Below are 18,564 nucleotides of genomic sequence, written 5' to 3'. Positions count from 1 at the left end.
CTGAATCAGTGTACCGAATCTGTGCTTGTCGACACACAAACAGATGGCGATTGTGAGAGAGACAATAAACGTACAGTGATAAAACACATATCAGTGGAAAGGCCAGGAAATTCTACATATGGCCAACTGCATGAGATTCGAGACAGATGAATGAATACAGTGCAGTAGCATAATATATGTGAAATGGCGAGACGTTTGGCGTCTTCACAAACAGAAACATACATATAGTTTGATACAGAAGATTCGGTGGAACATTATGAGTACATGATCAGAATGCTTGCATGGCAATGCAAGTAGTGGTGGTTGTACATTCATCAAGTAATTCAAGAATGTACTTGAATTACTTAAAAAAGTGCCTCTCCGATAATCCCGATGCTGAAAACATAGGCAACTCGCCGGACACGAATGATAACCAAACATATTTACAGGAAAAAGTGGGCCACGAACTCAGCCGCCTGCTTACCACTCCCCCTCGCTTATCCTGAACGTTTGAAGGATTGTCGAACAAAAACAAATCCAATTTTTTCACGAAAAAGTTAAGTATACTTAGTTTTACCAGGCCACTGAGCTGATTAACAGCTCTCCTAGGGCTGGCCCGAAGGATTAGACCTATTTTTTACGTGGCTAAGAACCAATTGGTTACTTAGCAACGGGACCTACAGCTTAGACATACTGTACGATACCATGTGTACGAGGATGCGACAATTTACGAAATTCCGAATTAATCGACTGAAAATGTACAATGATTTGAATTTTTGTCAATGAGAAAAAATAAAGAAGAAATTGCATTCTCTCTCTCTCTCTCTCTCTCTCTCTCTCTCTCTCTCTCTCTCTCTCATAATTCATTGCTGTTTCTTATAATTAACAACCAGTCACTACAGTATTTGATATTTTTGCAACTACCGTGCAGTAAAGAAAGGTAAATAATGAAGAGAAAGGAATTGCCGTTAGAAACTATAACATATATTATCTAAAACTCCGAAAGTTGATCACCACTCGCAGAATGAACTAAAATAACTCGGTTGAATGTGGAAACGGAAGCAACACTGCCGAAACCGCAAACGTTGCGTAAGCGATTTTGAACATTATGACTTGAAATGAGATCAGATGGTGTGATAGCCATCCAGGAGTCAAATGAAATAAAATTAATTTGATTGCAATTTGGGCTCCTCTCCACTGGCCTACATGAATGTAAACATTAGGCAGGTTGCAAAGTTAAGTGTACCTTAGTTTAACCAGACCACTGAGCTGATTACCAGCTCTCCTAGGGCTGGCCCGAAGGATTAGACTTATTTTACGTGGCTAAGGACCAGTTGGCTACTTAGCAACGGGACCTACAGCTTATTGTGGAATCCGAACCACATTATAGCGAGAAATGAATTTCTATCACCAGAAATAAATTCCTCTAACTCTTCATCAGCCGGCCGGGGGAACTGAACTCCAGCCCATCGAGTGGCAGTCCGAAGCTCTACCGACTCGCCCAACGAAGGGCTCTAGGCAAGTTACAAAACATCATGAGACGAACTTAAAAAATTAATAATTGAGATGAAAATATAATATCAGCGGTGATAAAATATCCTCTAATTTAATGATACAAGTCAACTAAATAAAAAAAAAAAAGCTAAATACTGTAGAAATGACATATGTAGTTGTAAACGCTCACGCACACACGTAACGCTTCCCTGATACGAGGTGAAACGAAAAGTCAATTATTATTCCAATAAAACAGAGATTGATTAACTACCTTTCAGTAGTGTCCTTAAAATGAATCTGCTTTGTCAGAGGAATGGCTTGGAAAAGTTATTCAAAGAGGAAATGCAGCCTAAAATAGAAGCACAAATCTTTTTGATGCACAAGTAGAGAAAAGAGATCTTCAGGCTAAACTTTTGGCAGCAAAGGAAAGGAAACTGAAGGAGCGAAACCAGATTTTGGAAGACCAATTGGGAGAGGCACTCCGTCACAGAACGTCATGGAAAAGCCATTTATGGAAGGATAGACACCAAAGTAGTGTGGCATTCAAATGTTTGCCGAGTCTGTGGGCCCTCCTGGTTTGCCAGTCCCCATAGCTGTGGGTGAGTGCTGGCATCTGCCGGGGTCAGATGGAGGAAGTGGGCCTGGGGACTTCACCCTTGGGCGATTGCTGGGGACCGGGGCTCTGGGTATTTCAGGTGCTATCTCATCCTGAGGGGGAAAACACTTCCTACATGCACCATTTCCCAATCAGGATGGCATGGTGTTAGAGGAGTGCGGACATTCAGATTCTTAGCGAACCTTTGAGGATGAGGTTGCTGGCCCAGTGCCCTTCATGTTGGCCGTGTGACTCTGGTAAAGTCCCCAGGTCCACGCTCCCCCATCTGAACCCAGCAGACACCAGCACCCACCCACAACTTTATCTTTTCTTCCCGTAGGTGCGAGAAAGAGCCTACAAATACTTTAGCACAAAGTCCCCAGGAAAATACTCGAAGGAAAATTGCAACTCCGTAAGGTAAGACCTCATGCGGTACATTGGTTACCAAATCAGTGTAAAGCTGAGTCTCTTGAAACCAAAAATATAAATAAATAATGCATATTATCACTAAGATCAACATGTGTATCGTAATCACATTAGCTCAGTTTGTCACACTATGCGTGTGTTAAGGTTTTTATGTGGTAGTAGCTAATAGCTTTGAAGACTACCTGGTGTATGTGGTAGTAGCTAATGCATCGAAGTTTCTTCAGCGCAATCGAGTTTTCTGTACAGCTGCTACAGCGTATAATCAAGACAACTGAAAACAGATCTATCTTTCGGTGGTCTCGATAAAATGCTGCCTGAGCCGCGACCCACGAAACTTTAACTACGGCCCAGTGGTAGCCTATGTCATTGCTAGAAGCACGATCAAGGCTAAATCTAACCTCAAATAAAATAAACACTACCAAGGCTAGAGGGCTGCAATTTGGTAAGTTTGATGACTGGAGGGTGGATGATCAACATACCAATTTGCAGCCTTCTAGCATCAGCAGTTTTTAAGATCTGAGGGTGGAGAGAAAAAGTACAGATAAAAAAAAAGTGCAAACAGACAAAGCCAGCCTCTCTAGCATAGCCAACAACGGTCTGCTACTTATAGGGTTATCAACAGCTCTTCAAAGGTCCTGACACACACACACACACACACACACAGAAACATACACTCTCACAAAGGGTCAAACATTTCATAATACTGGACAACTCAGACAACCTGGAAGTTTCTCAAAAAACAGGTTATGTAGAACTTATATGAAAATCGTAATTGACAAGCCGTTTACTTTTAACAGATTAAACGTACATAATTTCACTAACATCTTACTAAACATCTCACTAAACAATTACATATGCTCAGTACGTAACACACATTGAAACAGAACTACTGTATTTAACTAATTTTTCAGAATACTGTGAATGAAAGATTTCACTTCTTCTTGACACTGTAACGTGGAAAACAGTACAAGGGGAACTACACATAAGAAAAGCCTCCATCACATAATACTTTGGCAGCACACCCCAACTTCTGCGACGTAGATGTTCTCTTCACAAGTGCTTTTCTTACCAGATGTACCTCGACTCCCGTTAGGGACCATCAGGTAGGTGCTTGCGATGCCATAGTCATCCCACTTGCCAGTAGCCAAGGACCTTGGCTACTGGGAAAGACAACAATTCTTAAAATCATATAGTCTCGAAAGGAGAAGAGAACGCTACATGATAATACAGGCATGGAAACAGATATAAGGAATTACCGAAAAAATCATGGAGCTAAAAATATCAGAAAGAGCAAGTAGAGGTAGATTAATAGTGCCCAAAACTATACTGTACCAGGAAAACTAAGGAAAGCACACGGGACATTAATGCACTACACACCAGCATCGATAATGCAGCGCCTATTCAACGCATTACCAGTTCATCTTAGGAACATATCAGGAGTGAGCGTAGATGTGTTTAAGAATAAGCTCAACAAATATCTAAGCTGCATCCCAGACCATACAAGATTGGAAGATGCAAAATATACTGGAAGATGCCTTAGCAATTCTCTGCTAGACATCAGAGGTGCCTCACACTGAGGGACCTCCTGGGGCAACCCGAACGAACTGGAAGGTCTGTAAGGTAAGGACTGCCTTCCATCCTCCAGCCTTGGGTGCAGGTGCAGGTCTTCTCGCAGGTCCAGTTTGGTTTTTGGTGCCTATTCCAGGGCCAGGGAACTTCCAGCAGCCCCCCAGCTGCATTCCATCCTCCAGCCTTGGGTGCAGGTGCCAGTCTTCTCGCAGGTCCAGTTTGGTTTTTGGTGCCTATTCCAGGGCCAGGGAACTTCCAGCAGCCCCTCAACTGCCTTCCAGCCTCAGGTGCAGTTCTAGGTCTTATCTCAGACACTGTTCGGTTTTTGGTGCCCGTTCCAGGGCCAAAGAACTTCAAACTGCATCCCAACTGCCTTCCATCCTCCATCCTCGGAGCAGGTCCAAAAGTTAGCGCAGGTCCAGATCGGTTTTTGGTGCTCATTCCAGGTTCGGGGAATTTCCAGCAGCCCCCCAACTGCCTTCTATCCTCCAGCCTTGGGTGCAGGTCCAGGTGTAAGCTCAGGTCCAGATCAGGTCTGAGGCTGGAGGATGGAAGACAGTTTTGGCACTGCTGTAAATTCCCTGACCCTGGTATGAGGACCAAAAACTGATCTGGACCTGCAGTAACACCTGGACCTGCACCCTAGGCTGGAGGATGGAAGGTAGTTGGGCGGCTGCTGGTAATTCCCTGGCCCTGGAATGAGGACCCGTGTCTAATCTGGACCTGAGCTAAAGCCTGGACCTGTACCCAAGGCTGGAGGATGGAAGGCAGTTGGGGGCTGCTGCAAATTCCTCAGGTCCATATCAGTCTTTGGTCCTCATTCCAGGCCCATGGAATTTCCAGTAGTGCCAAAACTGCCTTCCATTATCCAGCCTTGGATGCAGCTCCAGGTGTTAGGTCAGGCCCATATCGGTCTTTAGTCCTCATTCTAGGGCCAGGGAACTTCTGGCAGCCCCCCACTGCAGGAAACTCCCTGGCCCTGGAATGACGACCCAGAACCAATCTGGACTTAAGCTAATGCTTGGACCTGCACCCGAGGCTGGAGGAGGGCAGGCAGGGAACTTGCAGCAGCCCCCCCCCCAACTGCCTTCCATCCTCCAGCCTCGGGTGCAGGTCCAAGCATTAGCTTAAGTCCAGATTGGTTTTGGGTCCCCATTCCAGGGCCAAGGTATTTCCAGCAGTGTGGGGCCTACTGGAAGTTCCCTGGCCCTGGAATGAGGACCAAAGACCAATATGGGCCTGAGCTAACACCTGGACCTACATCCGAGGCTGGAGGATGGAAGGCAGTTTGGGGGCTGCTGCAAGTTCCTGCCTGCCCTCTCCAGCAGGGTGCAGGTCCAAGCATTAGCTTAAGTCCAGATTGGTTTTGTCCCTATTCCAGGGCCAAGGTATTTCCAGCAGTGGGGGCTGCTGGAAGTTTCCTGGCCCTGGAATGAGGACCAAAGACCAATATGGACCTGAGCTAACACCTGAGCTGCATCCGAGGCTGGATAATGGAAGGCAGTTTTGGCACTACTGGAAATTCCATGGGCCTGGAATGAGGACCAAAGACTGATATGGACCTGAGGAATTTGCAGCAGCTCAACTGCCTTCCATCCTCCAGCCTCCAGGTGCAGGTCCAAGCATTAGCTTAAGTCCAGATTGGTTTGGGTTCCCATTCCAGGGCCAAAGGTATTTCCAGTAGTGTGGGGCCTACTGGAAGTTCCCTGGCCCTGGAATGAGGACCAAAGACCAATATGGGCCTGAGCTAACACCTGGACCTACATCCGAGGCTGGAGGATGGAAGGCAGTTGGGGCGGGCTGCTGCAAGTTCCCTGCCTGCCCTCCTCCAGCCTCGGGTGCAGGTACAAGCATTAGCTTAAGTCCAGATTGGTTTTGGGTCCCTATTCCAGGGCCAAGGTATTTCCAGCAGTGGGGGGCTGCTGGAAGTTTCCTGGCCCTGGAATGAGGACCAAAGACCAATATGGACCTGAGCTAACACCTGGAGCTGCATCCGAGGCTGGATAATGGAAGGCAGTTTTGGCACTACTGGAAATTCCATGGGCCTGGAATGAGGACCAAAGACTGATATGGACCTGAGGAATTTGCAGCAGCCCCCAACTGCCTTCCATCCTCCAGCCTCGGGTGCAGGTCCAAGCATTAGCTTAAGTCCAGATTGGTTTTGGGTCTCCATTCCAGGGCCAAGGTATTTCCAGCAGTGGGGGGCTGCTGGAAGTTTCCTGGCCCTGGAATGAGGACCAAAGACCAATATGGACCTGAGCTAACACCTGGACCTACATCCGAGGCTGGAGGATGGAAGGCAGTTTGGGGGCTGCTGCAAAGTTCCCTGCTTTTCTCCTCCAGCCTCGGGTGCAGGTCCAAGCATTAGCTTAAGTCCAGATTGGTTTTGTTCTCATTCCAGGGCCAAGGTATTTCCAGCAGTGGGGGGCTGCTGGAAGTTTCCTGGCCCTGGAATGAGGACCAAAGACCAATATGGACCTGAGCTAACACCTGGACCTACATCCGAGGCTGGAGGATGGAAGGCAGTTTTGGGGGGCTGCTGCAAGTTCCCTGCCTGCCCTCCTCCAGCCTCGGGTGCAGGTCCAAGCATTAGCTTAAGTCCAGATTGGTTTTTGGTCGTCATTCCAGGGCCAGAGAATTTCCTGCAGTGGGGGGCTGCTGGAAGTTTCCTGGCCCTGGAATGAGGACCAAAGGCCAATATGGACCTGAGCTAACACCTGGAGCTGCATCCGAGGCTGGATAATGGAAGGCAGTTTTGGAACTACTGGAAATTCCATGTGCCTGGAATGAGGACCAAAAACAGATTTGGACCTGCGCTAACACCTGGACCTTTACCCTAGTCTGGAGGATGGAAGGCGGTTGGGGGGACTGCCTTCCATTCCCCAATCTTGGGTGTAGGTCTTGGCCTCAGTACAGGTTCCCCTCTGGTTGGTCGCCTCCCCAGTATGTTTGTCCTGGGCGGTCGCCTCACCAGCTTCCTCATGAGGGGGATCGACTCGCCAACTTTCTTATTTACGTTGTGTTAGTTTTGCGCCATTTAAACTTAACTTGCTCCGACTCAGTTTTTCTTCAATATTAAAAATAGATTTTTCATATCAGCCACCTGTTTTTGCACTGTTCCGTCGTCTACGAGGCCTTCCTTCACAAGTTTCTGCAAAAGCTCCCATTTTTCCATCTGAAGTTTCAGCAACACGCACTGGTTCTCTCGAATTTCCGCTCGAAGGTCGTCGATCATCTGGGCCATCTCTGCTTCCTTGGTCTTCCACTTGGAATCTTCAATTTCCTGCCTTTCTTTCATAACCGTTTCTAGCTTCTCCATATAATAAAAGGCATCTCGTTCAACTTTGGAAAAGCAGTCCCTCTCTTTTTGGAAATCTTCCTTCTCCTGCTGAAAGTCTTCCTTCTCCCGCTGAAAGTCTTCCTTCTCCCGCTGAAAGTCTTCTCTTTCCCATACAAACACTTCAGACGCTTCTTCGAAGCTTATCATTTTCTGAGCGAGTTCCTCGGCTTCTTTGTCTATTGCTTCCTTCTTTTTGTTCAAAAGTGATGCCCTCTCATCTAGTTTCTTATTTAAATTCTTTATCATCTCAGCCACTGCTTCCTTTTCGCTGTTGAAAGCTGCCTTCCCACTCAGGAATTCTTTCATGTCCTCATCAAATTTTTTCTTGTCCTGAAAGAAGCATTCTCTGTCCCTACAGAAGGCCTCTCTTTCTGCTGCGAATTCTTCTTTCTCCTTGATGTGGGCCAACCTCTCCAGGTGAAGGGCTTCTCTTTCCTCACGGAAATCTGGTTCTTCCCCATCGACAGATGTTCCCTCTTCTCGCTTCGTGAGTAGCTCCTCTGGAACAATCGGGGCGGCCTGGGGAGTGGGACTGAGGTCCTCCAAAGGGATAACAACCTCTTCCTTCGGGATGTCCTTCTCCTCCAGTCGCATGGAAAGATCCTCCTGGGTGAATGTGTCCTCGGAAGGGGTAACAGCTTCCATCTTTGGGATACTGGCGATTTCTTCTACGGTGGAAATGAGCCCATCTGTTGCGCAGTTTGGATCAAGGAGCACTTCCTCCTCTTGGATACCCGCCGGCAGAACGTTGTCCTCCGGAATACTGACGACCTTAGCGGCAGGTTTTGATTGGCACTTACATTCCAGAACCTTGTTCAGCTCGGTCCGAATTCCCTTCCCTCGCGCTCTATTGAGGACGTGTATGTGAGCGTCAAGATGTGCTCTTCTAGTCATGTCCTTGTTGCCGAAGCCGACGAGCTTCTGTTGTTCACGTAGGTCGGCAACCAGTTTCAAGGCCGCTGCCCTGTCCTTGATTTCCACTGGTTTCAGCCGTTTGTCTATGAACCGAATTCGCCTAACCTTTCCCTTGTTCAATATTCCTTCTAACTCGAATGCGATTTCCGTTCTGAGACTTTGGTGGGACGCGGCATTGGTCCAGAGCTCTTCGTTGTCCGAGGCTTCTTCCATGCGTCTCCTCGAATTTTCCAGTTCCTCAGTCTTCTGTCGTTTACAAGTCACTATTTCGTCACACAGTTCTGTTCCTGGCATCTGCAGCTTCCCTGCGGCATTCCTCTCTTCAATTCTGTCGTGCAAGTCTTCCAGTCGTCGTTCTGCCGCGGAAATGAGTTTCTCCTTCTTGCGGTTGTCCTCTTCAATTTTTCCTATCTTGGCACAGGCCTCCCTCAACTCTCTTCTCAGCTCTCTGAGATCCTCTGAAACATGTACCTCGCCTTCCATAAGCCTGTGCACATTCTTTTTCAGATCTTCGATCTCCTTGTCTTTTTCCCTTGCTTTCATTTCCAACAACTCTGCTTTGTTTTCTCTGTTCGAAAGCTCGCGTTCCAGCAAAACGATCTTCTCACCAGCTGACGCGAGCCGTTTCTCCAGTTCTTCCAGTCTTTCGTCCTTCCTGTGGACCTCGTCCTCCGTCTCCTCAATCCGCTTCTCCTTTCGGGAAACTTCCTTTTCCAGCTCGCTTATTTCTTCGATATTTCCCGCGATCTTGTCCTTCATGTCGAGAACTAAGTCGCGGAGCCGCTCCGTTCCAGCACCTTTCGGACTGTCGCCTTCTTCTGCGGGGTCGATGAGATTAATCAACGATTCGATTTCGCCGTTTCTTTGCATCATTGCCTCCTCGTGTGTTCGGACCACTTCCTTCAATCGGTTGATCTCGCACAGCAAAATATCAACTCGATCCATCTGGTCGGCTTTCAAGTTTACAATTTCCCTCTCGTATAAACGCATCATTTCGGCCATTTCGTTTATCCCGTTTCCCCTTCGGTTGCAGAAGAAAAGCTTGCATCCGGTAAAAAGTATTATAAAGATAAACAACACTGCGAGCAGCAGTGTCCACAAATCGTCGAATACTGAAGATCCGGCGCCATTACTAACAATAGGATTCACAACAGCAATGGGTAATTTAGGCATTTTTGTATACTTTACTCTCAGCTTTCACGAACGTTAGTTTTCAAAAAAGCCAGTTGTCTTTTCGAAGACTTCGAACGCTTCCGTGGGTCCCGGAGATTTCTCCTCCGGAACCTGGAGTCTCTTTGACTTGCTGTGAGGACTGGATCGCAACGTTAAACGTATGGGGAATGGCTTTTACTTCTCCAGGAGCCACGGGCAGAATCGGCTCTTCTCCCGAGTCCTGGAGACGGATGGGAGCCACACGAGGGATTCCCAAGTTTTATCGGGAAACCCCGAATACTTCGATCATTGTGAATTTCCCAGAGAGGATTCGGAGTGAAGAGCAGTCGTTCTAGTTTTAATTAATCGATTTTACGAAGAATGGTAGTTGTCACTACGCTCCAGCAGCCTCAAAAAGTATATATACATACATACACACACATATATATACATATATATATATATACGGTATATACATACACATACATACACTTATATCCTAAAGCCATCTTTCGATGCTGAAACGTAGTGCTAATACCTTCACTATAATAATAATAATAATAATAATAATAATAATAATAATAATAAATAGGCACTTTCAACCATTATCTCAAGCGAAATTTGCTCAAATCGGCTGCTCATTTAAACACATCTGGCTTCAAGAAAAACTATATACACGTCTTTACACGAAGTCACAGCGCCTAATTATTCGTTTATTTAATTGTTTCTTCAAATCCATTATTTATTTCTTATTAAATATTTGCCAATGCAATAAACATTATAAATACAGAGCTTCAGCGATCTCTCCTACACGCATTACCAAGAAGAATGCTGAGGCCGATAAAATCGAATTCACGGATGACTGAAATGCGTACGAAGGTTATTAAATTAATCGGTTAATATATATATTTTATTCATTTCTCGCTCGCGCGCACGCTCTGGGAAAGATACACGCACAAAACTTTAATAGAACAAGAATTTAAAAGTCGAGTCTGGCAAACGGACAGCTACTGACACGCAAGACGGAATAACGTAAGGTGTGTTCGCAGAGGAATCCGATCGCCGACTGACCTCTCTCTGTGACGTCACCGGAGCACATGGACTGGGCGACGCGCTTGTCACTCCGTCTTGGTTTCGACAGCCATTATATAGTTGCATTGTTGGATTTTTTTTTTCTTTTATACTTTCTTTTTATGGATGTGAAGTTTGTTCGAACATGTGATCAGGCCTGTGCGTAGTGACCTACTTCTGAGGAGTCTTCCCGTGCAGGCAATAATTAGGCCTAGATCTTTTATTAAGGGATATCGTGGGGTCAGGGCGTTGAGTCACATAATGTATGGAGAATCAAGTGGCTTTCATTAGCCTAATCATCCAACAGCTTTTCTTATCTATGAATGGGCTCAAAATCATTATACATATATATATATATATATATATATATATATATATATATATATATATATATATATATATATATATATATATGTGCCCACACATAGGGGTAAGAGGGGGGTTTCTTGTCTCACCCGGAATCCTGATTGTAAATATTTGTGTGCGTGTGTGTGCATATTCTTTCAATTACAGTAAATAATGAACGCCTAAACAACGACTGGATCTCCAAAGTGAGGAGGAAAGTGTTGTTTAGGCCCAGTCCTCAATTTTTCAATAATTTAAAGGAAATGGAACAACTCTTTCAATCTTTTCATGGGGAACAGTTGAAACCAGGTGTTGATGGGATTACGAAATTCGTTAATATTTTCAGGGAATTAAACACTGATGTTCCGGAGGAAGTAATGAAGTTCTTTATTAGTGCAGAATACATTTTAGGGTGAAGATATTAAATGCTGAAAAGGAAGTCAGAATTTCTTAAAAAAGGTGTAAACAAAATGAAAAAAATTCTTCAGTAATTTTTTGTAAATAAAAGAACACTACGCTAATTCAATAAAAGTCTGGAAAGTTTTTTTTTCATATTCATTCACCCTCGTTACTTTCATTATTTGTATTCCAACAAGATTATATTCTGTATGTTACGGTCTTAGATATCTTGATATAGCTGTGTTTTAAGTGATAGAGAGAGAGAGAGAGAGAGAGAGAGAGAGAGAGAGAGAGAGAGAGAGAGAGAGAGAGAGAGAGAGAGAGAGAATATTTTCCCGTATGGAAATTGTGAACACCAGCATAGCAACAAATTACTGTCAAAACATAATCATTAAGTGCACTACCCTGTCGACGCGCACCAGTGACGTCACAGTGCCAGAACCGAGCGACCGACAATCTCACCTTATGTTATTCCGTCTTCCTGGCACGGACGCTGTCGGTTGCAAAAGCGCCGATAACTTCAGTTTCGATGATAGTAATTCTTTATAACAGACTATAAACTCAAGAGGGTTCCAAGGAAAACCAGCCTGGTGAGAAAGACAATTTACAGGGAAAAGGATAAATAAATATGTATGATGGAATGGAACATACGACGATACGCCTGAATTTCAGAAGTGAGCAGAGAGCGGGAATGAATTTGCACCTGACTTAAACATTAGGAGGACTGAAGATTCCACAACTGCACTGCGCAAATATTCAACGTATTAGTTGTAGCTAAAATAAAACTCCCAGGTAACTGAGTAGTATGAAACTAGATGCTAGAAAACGAAACACTGTTTGCAGCAGCCTGCTTAGTGTTGCCAGCAAAAATCGTTAGGTCAAGTATAGTAAGAGTGCAGAGGATGTTTGTCGTTGTAGGACATTTTATTATGCAAGCAACGTGGCGAACTCACTTTACGTCTATGCCACAAATCAATAATTAACAGTTGGCAAAATAAACTTGACTGATGACACAACCCTACCCAAGAATTTAAGATTACAGTCAGCACCCAAAGACCACCTTGGAGGACATTACTCCAACCGTGGGTGAAGAAAACGGTTAAAAAACTTAGATATGAGGCCATCAGTCAAGAAACATGCCAAGCGGCATCCTGGGTCAAAGTAATTTTTAATTTCATTTATTACATTTTAAAAATGGCACTCGGTATGTTTCTCGACTGAAAAGCTCATATTATACAGTAGCTTCATCACGAAACATTCAAAAAGATTTCCATGAGATACCAACTTTTTCGACAAACAGAGGAAGCAGTATTACGTATTTTCTTCTTAAAAGTCAATGTCTTATCAAAAGTTTTGCTGAAAATGTTAAATGTCATTAACATTTAAAGCAGTACCAGTTAAACGCAAATCAGGATACAAAGGCCATTTTTATCATTCATGTCCCAAAGCCTACTCAGTTCATGAATACGTGCTAGATACCTGAGCTGATTAACAGCTCTCCTAGGACCTACAGCCTATTGTGGAATCCGAACCACATAGCGAGAAATGAATTTCTATCACCAGAAATAAATTCCTCTAACACTTCATCAGCCGGCCGGGGAATCGAACTCCGGCCCAGCGAAGTGCCAGTCCGCAGCTCTACCGACTCACCCAACGAAGAGCTGGAGCCGGCAGCCAACGAATTGAAGCTTTCTGCCTAGTTGTTCCTCACAGTCCCCGATAATGGGCGGTGCACGCGCCTACATCGGAACAAATGCTAGCGCTACCATGAATTTTGAATTTTTAGGCTGCCATAGGTAGAAAGCTCATAGCTATGTAATTACTTGGTAAGTCACTTATATAAAAATAAAGTTTATTATGCAAGTCTAACAACGTGTCATGTAGAAAGGAATTATGTATGATAGATAATAAAATCCACTAAGCCACACCCCCAAAAAGAGTACCCTCCACCAGACTAGCACTACACTGAACCTATTACCCAGCAAACAGATGTATTTAAAGAAAATATTGATGTAATTAAAGTAAAAAGCATTAAACATTAGTGACATAAAATGATGTTAAAATTCACTGCATATATAAAAATTATGATTTCTAATACAGTTAAAACTGCTTTGTTTTAATTAGGGCAAACTTTTCAATGCCAATATCAAAATCTACATTACAATCTCTCTCAACTGACAGTATTGGTAGGCTACTTGGTCCTTCTAGGCTCATGGTAGGCTACTCAAGTCTTCATAACTGGAAGTTGAAAGAAATAGTTGAAAAGATTTCTTGTGTCAAAACAAAGTTTGTCACACCCATCAAAGCAAATCTAAAACTGTCCAGTTAGTAATTTTCTCACTGGGACCGACTTCTTTATACAAGACTTACTATACAGGCAGTCTCCGGTTATTGGCGATCTGGTTTTTTGGTGACAATAACTGGATTTTCGAAACCGACATGCGCCAATATCTGCTTATTGGTGCCGATACCAACTTCTGGTTATTGGCATTTTTCGGTTATTATCACGCCGTTAGGAACAGACCCCCCCCCCCGACGATAATCCAGGACTGCCTGTAAATGGTTCCACATTTATTCCAGTGATCAGAGCCACAACATGCAACTCCATGTATGTACTTTAGCACATGTGTGCTGGGTTTGTTCATTGATAAAATCACATTTCTCAGTATCCAACTATGTATGGATCTGCAGGAGAGTAAATCTCTGGTGATGTGTCTCCATTTGTATTGTACGTTTTGTCATTTCTGCCTCAAATTCATCATATGCTTCAAGTTGTTCTTGGTGTGTTTCTTGTACTAAGGTCAAGCCAGCATCTTATCTCTACTCATCTACAATTTTTTACATCTAGCTTTCCCTGTGTAGCACTGTACGTTTTGAACACCTGCAGTTTTCGCAGTTTCTTTTGACCCTAAACAGTCTCATTTTCCAGGCAAACTAGAACCAGTGCTTCCATTTGCACACACTGATCAAGCACAAGTCCTTGCAGCATGTAGATTTGAGAATCATCCATTTTGGTCAGTACTGGGCTCTAAATATGGAAGAATGGTAAAAAATGATGAGCCATGATGCAAACTAACATACTTCCTGCATTACCCTTGGTTTGGAAGGTTTTTTTAGGACCATCTCTCAACACCTCCAAAGTTTCTATTTCTTCCTCAGTGTGCCCAGCAAGTGCATGTCTAGCACTTAAAATGAACTGGTATATGTTCCTGAAGAGCATCCCACCTATGGCTAGATCTTAAGAAGAATGTATACCCTTTTCCACACTGCCAAAGAAAGTCACAGACTGTGCCCCAACACCAAATGTATACACACTATTAAGACTGAGAGCGATTGTTACACGGCACAAACGCTGCTTGGGATTCGTATTCAAAATACATTTCTGTGCACCATTTGCACGTATAGTTGCAACGTTGTATCCTTTGCCATGGCAGATTTCCAGATTAAGGCCATCTTCTTGCAACTTGTCGCAAATTTGCTGTTATGACATCAGCTGGTTTCCACACGTAACTGAATAAAGTCGATAGAAGACTGATACGCTGACTTCTGCATCTTTAATGTGCACATATTATATCACTTGGGATGTTTGATCAGTGTGAGATACATATGGAGTCTTATCCAACATGATAGCAAAATACTTGGCCTTTGTCATTTTTTGAAAGATGGCAGTTCTAATGTGATCACTAAGCAGGCTGATGAACTCATTCTGGTTCTGTGGAGAGAGATAGGACACAATGTAGTCCTCTGTCAGCAGAACCTTGTGAAGATGCTGACTGGCAACTACAGTAGGTCATTTTTGGCAATTAAATTGAAAATCTCTAGGAAATTTCCACAGTTACTGTCTGTTCTTAGATCTTCTAGGAAACCGTGTACGTAAGCTTTGCCTGGCTAGATATGGCAAACAATCAGAATAATAATAATGCTAAAAATGTAATAAGAATAACTTTTGTACTGTTTCACTGTTGTTTTACCACTACAAAACAGTAATTTTGCATTATTATAGTGAGATAGAACGCTCAGGACCCCTGTGGCCCTGCCCATGTTACTCAACTGCTACAAATGTTTATCAGCTCATCTTTATCCTCCACATCTCTTGATATCAGCATTACAACAACTCACTGGACAGAAATTTCCTTGGGAGACCATCACACACTTATGTGATCCTTTACATTGCTTCATCCATCATGGATTACCCATGCCACATCTGAACAAAATTATGTTCCAAACGTCAAGGGGATTTCATACTCCAATCCTCATTTTTTATCAATGCTTGTTCCATTCAGATCAACTACAGTCTCTTGTTTCAATTTAGTGTGAGGTCTGAGAGTAATCCTTGAACTAAATTTAGTCAATAAGCTGTCTGAAAATAGTCTGCTCCATATCTGTAATTATATCTTCTTTACTGATTACTCTAACCAGTGAAACATAAAATCCCTATCTTTGCTCATGAACTTTGATCAGACACAACATCCCGCTTATGTTGTTTAAAGCCAAACTTGATATATCTAAATTGGACCCTTCAATTTATCTGGCAAGGGACCTTCCTCTCAGCTCCTCAAAGTTTTTGATTAAAGAATATAAAAAATAATATACATAATCCCAATTAATACTTCTTTTCTACATCAAAGAATGGATATGAGTCTAAAGTGGTCTGAACACACCCAGCATTCTTGAGACATTAGTTTGCACTATCAAAAAACTGCCATAATTTCCTAAGAACTTCCTTTCTTTGGAGGCTTCACATCATCATCATCTCTCACAAATGAGTTTTCCCAAAGAGAGAAACTAATTATTTATTTTTTTCGTCTATGGTCTACAGAACTGATGCTTAAGGTACAGAACTGACCGTCATGTAGTACCCCTCCATTAAGTCAAAATTTCTCCTGTTTGCCAATCTCCTTCTCTTTGTTTTCCAATAACGGACTTCACGTCTTTTTTTCTGTGAATAAGTACGATGCTCGTTCAAACTTTTCTTCACTGGTGTACTTTGTCTGGAATTACTCCTGATGTTGGATCACTCAACAACTGGCTGCTGTACTGATTGGGATGGCTCCTCACTACTCCCCACCTCCATATATCAATCTTGTTTCAATCCAGTATCTATCTTAAGTCTGTCTGAAATTCAATCCTGCAATCTCTTTAATACTAGCTGATGCCATGATTTTTGAGCCTTTAACATATATGTTCTAGGAGATATTGGCTATTTCCTCTCTTGGATGTGACTCCTCTAATATCCAGTCCATCTGCAAAAGCAGACTGTTTTCTGTTCTTCTTTGTAATGTTCCTATACCTACATCAAATATCAAGATACCTACAGCTCTATTATCTTCACCCTTTTATTACAGACACCAAAGGTGAAACAATTTGCAGTTGATTTTACAGGGCCTTCTCAATTCTTATATTGAACTTTGAAACCACGACTCTGTAGCTTACTCTTCTTTCTTAGCATTGAACGAGTCTTCAAAGTGGAATTTATTTAGTGACAAATACACAACGACAACTATGCCTCAAGAATATACCTTCTCGACACTGGAAAACAAATTTTACTTGCTGAAGCAATTTTCACAAGACTCTCTATCGTAGAAAACTGTCTCTGAGCTTAAACTTCTGCTCTAACCTCATGGTAATGAGCTCTTTTAAATCTCTTATAATTCAGGATCAATGAATGTGTTCAATATGGAATGGAGGCAGTTTAGATACTCCATGAATGTTGCTTGTTGCAAATTCTTCCTGCTCAAGTGCCTGGGCTTTCCTTACATTTGGCAAGTTTGAATGTGGCCAACTCAAGCTGGTAACAACTGTACTTGTGTACCATCTGCAAGCTACTCTTGCCCCTGTTATCAATGCTAGTAGTTCATCAAGATGTATTATAGGGTTTTCCTCCTCCAATATCAGGTTCACAGTATATAATAATAAATTATTGCACTCACTTGAACCATTTTACAAAATGCTTCTTCCTGCTGTTGTTGCAATTTTGAAATTTAGTGAACTACATATTTCTCTCATAGTGAATTCTTCAATCTTGGTCAAACAGCTCTAACTGTACCAAATTCCAAATGTAGCATCAACCCAGTGCTACAGAGTAATACCTATCTGTGCCCCTCAATCTCTTCCTCTTCATAAACACTGATGCAGAAAATCTTCAACTTATGTCAGTTACAAGCAGAATCATTTGCCCTGACTCTTTCAGGACCATGCAGACCTTTTCATTGAAGTAATGAGCAACTGTTACTGGAGAAAGTGGAGTCTGCTGAAAAATCTTACATATTTCCAGATGAACATATTTTTCCATTGAAATGTCTTCAGTGTCACAAGGCCAAAATTGAGTTCTTTCAGCAGTGCTATGAATTTCATTTTGATTAGAGAGAGAGAGAGAGAGAGAGAGAGAGAGAGAGAGAGAGAGAGAGAGAGAGAGAGAGAGAGAGAGAGAGAGAGAGAGAGACTAATCTATTTTTATACTGGATGGTAGTGGTAATATTTACAACCTCAGCTGTGGTCTGTTCCAAAATAAGACAATCTTGTAAGTGAAGAGGATCCCTTCAAGAGCTGGTACTGAGCCATTTTAGTTCCAATTTCCATCCGGTGTATCTAGTTGGGTTACTAAGGCTAACAGATTCCTATAATCTATGTTATTTATACCTTTGAATACCTTAAGTACTTCTATCTACTGACCTCTTAATTAATGCTTTTCTAGATAGTTCATGGTGAGGCCATTTAGCTTCCTCTGATTTCCAAGGTGTCTAATTCATGGTGTTAGTTTGCTGCAACAGCTTGCAATGTTGTCTTTGAATGCTGCAGACTTGTCTGATTTCTGATAGCAACACTTCCTTTAAACCATTCATCTGCTGGAGGAAGATCTCTACATTTCATAATTTCAATCCACATGATAAGGTTCATTACATAGCCTGGGTTCCAAGAGACAAATACAAATTCCCAAGTTAAACTTCATAAACCGCTACAGTTCTACTTGGAGAAAATTAAATTTTGTTATATAAAGGTGAAATTATTTCCAAGATTTCAGTCCTGTTATTTTAAAAAAGAGCCTCTTTCCTTTGACTGAAGTGTGTTACTGAAATTTTTCCTTCCCTAAACTTCTCTCCAACGATTCTGAGTCAAGTGAAAGGATAGCAGCAATCCCTTCACTAATCTCCTTTTATTTCATGTTTCATATTTCTGGAAAATGCTTTCCATTGGCAGACTTGACATGTAGAAGTATTACAGCTGGCTTCAACTCAGAAACGGCACTTGTTCTATGTCTTGCAGGATATCTATTCACATC

General features: G+C 42.8%; 1 protein-coding gene across 1 annotated transcript in view; it reads right to left on the bottom strand.

Moving 5' to 3' along the window:
• Nucleotides 1–18,564, bottom strand: part of LOC136825654 (enoyl-CoA hydratase domain-containing protein 3, mitochondrial-like) — a 53,492-nt gene that overhangs the window by 18,087 nt on the left and 16,841 nt on the right. The gene's annotated exons all lie outside the window — the stretch shown is intronic.

Source organism: Macrobrachium rosenbergii, chromosome 39 (genome assembly GCF_040412425.1).
Source record: "Macrobrachium rosenbergii isolate ZJJX-2024 chromosome 39, ASM4041242v1, whole genome shotgun sequence".
NCBI lineage: Eukaryota > Metazoa > Arthropoda > Malacostraca > Decapoda > Palaemonidae > Macrobrachium > Macrobrachium rosenbergii.
The sequence above is the reverse complement of the archived record's forward strand: the minus strand, read 5'-3'. Positions and strand labels throughout refer to the sequence as shown.